Here is a 5,830-nt window from a genome sequence, read left to right as displayed (position 1 = left end):
CGGGAGATGGGGGCTGGGAGGAGTGGAGCCCTCGCTGACACTAAGACAGCTGAAAAGGAATTTGGAAAGCAAATATCCCAAAACCAGAACAAGGAGAGAAGTGTGCGTGTTAGTTTGTAAAATGATGAACTTTCCATTCGAGGTGCTGACTTCCTCTGTGCCCAGAGCTCAGAGTCGAGGGATGAGAAGCAGCAGCTCAGCTCTGGGCTCATTTCGTTTTTCGACGGAATTTCTCCAGGAGGAAAATGAATCTGGAATTGGCCTCATTTTCACCTCTGAGCGCCTCCATTTCTATTTCTGTCCAAAGGGACAAATGAGCGGCTAGTTGCTGCTTGAGGAAATGCCTAAAGGTTTTCTATGCAAAGAATTCTGGATTTTAAAAAGTGTCATTGGCTTGAGCAGTTCCTCGCATTAAGAAAAAAAAAAAAAATCTCGCAATTCTTTTTTTAAGGGAAGAGTGATTCATTCACTTGTCTGAGAAATATTTATTGAGCTGCTATTTGCCATGCCATCTGGTCAGGACCAGAGCGAGGCAAGGCACGGAGGTGAATGATTCCTCTACCTCGGGAACTCGCATAAACCTGTAGCAGAACATGCGGAAAGGTGCTTTGGTAGGTGCGTCGTAAACATCTGGGAGGACAGGTGTTGGGGCGGTTGCTTCTAGCTTGGGAGGCTGTGGGTCAGGGAAATCTCTCCGGAGCTGGCACATGAGATCGGCTTTGACGTCTAGGTGGGAACTTTCGAAGCCACCCAGGGAAAGGAAAACATTTCAGGTAGGGGGGGCATGACAAACACAGGCAGGAGGCACAAGAATTTGGCAAGCCCAGGAAATGGCAGCAGCTTGACGAAGAGGGAGGCAGCCAGCGTCCGTCTCCGCACTCAGTGGATGGCGACACACCTGGGGAGCGGCCCTGGCAGGTCTGAGGCTTGCCTTCGTTAAGCGGTGCTACCAGCAGACACCGCAGAAGGACTGTCGGTGAACCTATTTGCCTGAGTCTGACTCGCAGTCGCTTCCCGTGTCCGAGGGGTGGGCTCAGGGATGCAGTCAGTGGGGAGGGGTTCACTGGTCGTGCTGGGAGACAGGCTGAGGCCGGGCGTGGGCCGTTCGTGTGCTCTGCTCCCTGGACCACCATCCAAAGATTCAGAGCGGTGAGTGAGGTGTTCAGATCTTAGCTCTCACAAATACAAATGTCCATTTCTTTTGCCATTTATCTTCTGCTGATTTGCACGGTAGAAGCTGTAGTTAATTGAATTTTGCTGTCCTATGGGAAATGGAAAGATTTCCTTGGAAGAATTGGGCTGCTTTCCTGGAGACAATCCCACAGACACAGGTGATGATAATTCAATATGGGTCTCAAGCCAGGAGTTTTTCTCTGCCACTTCTCACTACGTTTCTGGCTAAGCCGAGTCGGCAGTTCTTTTTCCTGAGAAACTAAGGAGGCAAATGGTCTCAAAGCATCATTTCCCAAAGAGTGTCCCGTGACAAATCAATGCCACAAGATGCTGCGTGGGGAGATGAGGGAGGAGAATTTTCTAGACAGATACATTTGGGAAATATTGGATATTGTATATGAAGAGTTCACATATATATTCATTAAAGGCCCGAGGAGTCCTATAATAAGGGAACCTTTTCAAAATATGGTATAGTGATTAGTACGTGGGCTGTGGAATCGGACTGATGTGGATGGCGCTCTGGCTGGGCTTTTGATGTGGCTGTGGGACTTTGGGTGAGTTATGTCCGCACCTCAGTTTCCTCGTCTATAAAGTGGTTTAGTAAAGGTACCTATTTCATAAGGCTGTTATGTATTAGTTAGTTAGTTAGTATTAACTCTGACTCCTTTACTGCAGGACTTGTTGGTCCTTTAGTGTGGCATAGAGCAACACCATCAGCAGGCACGCAGGAACACCGCAGAGAACCCCTATGCATCCAGGGACCTGCTAGTTCCCTTACAAGGCAGGTTGTGACGTCTAGCCAGGTGTAGACTTCCCGTTAGTGGTTTTTAAATTTTAGTTTGCATGAGAATTATTATATCAGGCTGTTTATATCTATACAAATCAGGTAGCTTATATTTATTGGGAAATTTTGATGACAGTGGACATGGTCTTACTGCCGGTAGCTCTGTTGAGATGTTGTGAGAGACACGCCTTTGCTGACAACCGTGTGCGAAATGCCCGCTCCTCCCCAGCGATGCATCCGCGACCGGGATGCGCATCCTGAGTGCTCCAGTTCTCCAGGACTAGTCGGGAGAAGCCGACCAGAAGCATTGCAGAGTGACGGGCACAGAGTGCGAAGGACACTAGGACGCCCAGTTTGTTGGCTGAAGATTCGAAAATGTTTCCCCATCTTGGTTGTGCCTGGCCGAGCATTGGCCCTGTGTGTCGATGTTCTTGCGGGGGATCTGATGAGATGATTTGTCTGTGTTGAGTTCAGTGATGGGGGGCCCTGATCATTAGTAATCTGCCCAGAGGACTTGGTAGCTCGCAACTTAACTGGAGGATGATTTTGTTCTTAGCGGACATTTGGCAATGTCTAGAGACGTTCCTGATTGTTGTGACTAAGGGAGGTGATCAACCTCCAGTGGGTAGAAGCCAGGGATGTGGCCAACCATCCTACAATGCACAGGACAGCCCGACGGCAAAGGACCATGGCCGCAAATGCTAACCGGGCCAAGGATGCGGAAGACCTGCGCTACAAACTTCCTTCCCTGAATTTCCTCAGAAGCAACAGGGACTATATATAGAAGCCTTGAGAGCTCTCTGTTCCCTCACGGAAATATAAATTCAAGAGGATAAAATGTAGACTTCTGAGGATAACGACATGGACCGGATTATGGATTATTCATTCTGCAAATTGTGCACCTGAGTTCCCCCCCTACCCCGCCCCCGGGAGCCTAGCTGTGCCTCAGTTTTAATCTGGGGACAAGGGATGAGGTCTGATTGGGCTGGGTTAAGTCCTCTCAGGGGATGACCCCAGCCTCTGTTCTCTCGGGGCTGCTTTTACACCGCTCCCACTTTATTCTCCATGGAGATGCGGGGGGAGCCACGTTATTGTATTCTCACCTGTTCAACAGGTTTTATGTGAACAGTCTTTGCGAAATAAATACCAGTTAAAGGGGAAGAAAAGCGCCCTGGGCCTTTGATTTCTGGAAGACTAAATGACCTCGTTCAGTGTAACCCTAGACTCTTCTGTGTGGAGTCTGGAGGAGGGCGCTCCAAATGCATTTTTATTTTTATCATTTGTGCTCTTGACCCTTGAGAGCGGTTGTCCTTTGTTTTGAGTAGTGTTACCTGATATTCACACCGAGTCTGTTTTCACATTAGAGACCATTTTCTTAATTCCTATTCTAGGGTGTGTAATTGCATCTGGACCCTAAATTGAAGTGACGTGATACAGATATGATGCATTGTCCTTGGAATTCTCAAGGGAACAACATGATGTACAGGCTGTAAAAAAGACCGTCTGCTTCTATTTGCACATATGACACTGCATAATTATTTAGCACGTTTCTGTTGAATATTCAGATGTTTTCAAGTTCTGGGAATAGCAACCAAAACAGCAATTGGCATTGATACGGTTTAGTTAATAATTATTTCTTGAGGAAACATCCCAGAAAAGTAAAAGTACTCAAAGAGAATGCAAAATGTTAAGGTTTTTGGTGCAGCTTGCCAAAAGTACCTCTGGAAAGCTGTACCAATTTATACTCTGAATAGACATGTGTGGACGTCACCTTTCTTCCTGAGAAGTCACAACCAAGAGATCGGGTAGGAGTGTTGCGGGGTCAAGTGCAGTGAATGAACCTGCCGAGACACGACCTGACTGCTGTGGAACTGCTCACGACCGCTGCCCCTACTTACCTGGCGTTGGCCGTTCACCTGTTTCGGGAACACGCCGGACCTGCTGCAGCCTCAGGGTGCTGTTTCCTGGGCCCGCGAAGCGATTTCTCCAGCTGTCCGTCTGCATGGCTCACCTCCTCGCCTCTCATAAAATTGTGCTCCTTACCCCTTGCACACAGGTGTGCTCACCTGCTTCAGATTGCCTTCGCCTGCTCGATTTCTCTGCCTATCCCTTGATGCCATCGAACATCGTGACCCCGGCATCGAGATCAGGCGCAGAGTGGGGCTCGGTTACTGTTTGTCGCATGAGTGACTGCAACGCGGCTCTTCTTGGTTAGCACGGATTAGCTGCACAGCGCCCCCCGCCCCCCATCCTTGGCCAGAGGAGCAGCAGTTGTGTTTGGGTTCATTTCCTGTACTTGCCCCTTCTGGCGTAGTTATTCATACAACCGCTGGCGTTGTTGAGGCTGTCGTCATTAACTCGGCTAGCTCTGCGGCCTCAGTAATGTCCAGCTGCCACTGAGATGGGGGCTAACAAAGCTTACGCTGGTCTGATACACAACCAGCTGCACAGGTTTGATTAGAATCTTCATACAGAGATCAATTTCATGGGACTTTGCCTCTTTATGTTCAATTTTACTCACAGGAAGAGATATACACGTTAAAACTACAGCGAGATCTATTTTTTCCCCCCAGGGCATCAGGTGGGCAAAAGTTCAATCTGTCGGCGAGGCTGTGTGTCAGTAGGCAGCCTCATCTGTTGCTGGAGGGAGTGCGGATTAGCACAGCTCCCGTGGAAATGACCGTCAAAATCTATTTATTTATTTAAGTTTTTAAAATTAAAAAAAAATTTTTTATGGTGACGTTGGTTAACGAAATCCAGTAAGTTTCAGCTAGAAATGACCATCAAAATTTAAAGCTGCATACGCTCTTTGACCCAGCAATTTCACCTCTGACCCTGTCGTAAGGATGCACTTGCAAGTGTACAAAATGGTGTATGCATAAGAGCATATTCACTGCAGCCTGCTTTCTAACAGCTCAGGGGAAGAAATCCTCCAATGGCCCATGGCCAAGGTCTGCCTCATTGGCTGGGATCTTTCCACGCCAAGGACTATGATGCAGCTGTGAAAGGAACCCGGATGCAATATTTGTACTAATATAGAAAGATTTCGAAGATACACAAAATGAAAAAAAAAAAAAGGTATAGAATGCTGCCTTTTATATTAAGAAAGGAGAAAACATACTGCATTTTTTTGCCTTATACACATGAAGAAATTCTGGAGGAATACAGAAGAAACTAATAACAGTGGCTAGCTGGAGGCTGGAGGGCTGGGGGTAACAGTGGATATTGGGTGGGTGGGCCACTTTGGGAGGAGAGAGATTCTGCGTTGAATATATTTACACACACATTCAAGTTTAGAGTTACGTGAACGTTTTACCTGTTCAAAATATTAAGTTAAAAGTGTCATCCTAAAAGAAATGGTCTGGTCTGGGAGAGGCGGCACAGGATAACCTTCCTCCGTGCGTGGAAGCAGCTCCGTCGGTTCGAGGTCTGCTCCGAAGGCTGCCCTGTCCACATCGGAGCTGTCCCCGGGCAGGTGCATCGTGCGGACCGGCCTTGGGGACGGAGCGCGCGCGCGCCTGCGCCTTGGGGCCGCTCTCCTTCCTCCTCGTGTCCTGGTTGCTATAGCGCGGGGCTGTGTTTGTGACAGGCAGAAAGCACTTTCAAGAAATGCTGCTTCCTGACCACGACTTCCTGGGCAGGCTCTCCTTCCGGAGACTGTGAGCACGTGGGGGTTACGTGCGTCTCTGGACACGGCGAGTCCAGCTGGCTCAGACCCCGCGGCCGGCCGGAGCAGCCCCCGGCGGTAAGGGGCGCCTCGCTCTCCCCCGAAAGGGTCGGGCCCGCCGCCCCGCGCCAGGGCCGTGACTCCTGGCGGCTCCGACGCTGGGGCGGGGGCACCTTCCCGCCCTCCGTCTTCTGCCCTCTCCTCCG

This window comes from Pteropus alecto, unplaced genomic scaffold (genome assembly GCF_000325575.1).
Source record: "Pteropus alecto unplaced genomic scaffold, ASM32557v1 scaffold21, whole genome shotgun sequence".
NCBI classification, from domain to species: Eukaryota; Metazoa; Chordata; class Mammalia; order Chiroptera; family Pteropodidae; genus Pteropus; species Pteropus alecto.
Note: the sequence above shows the minus strand (reverse complement) of the source record.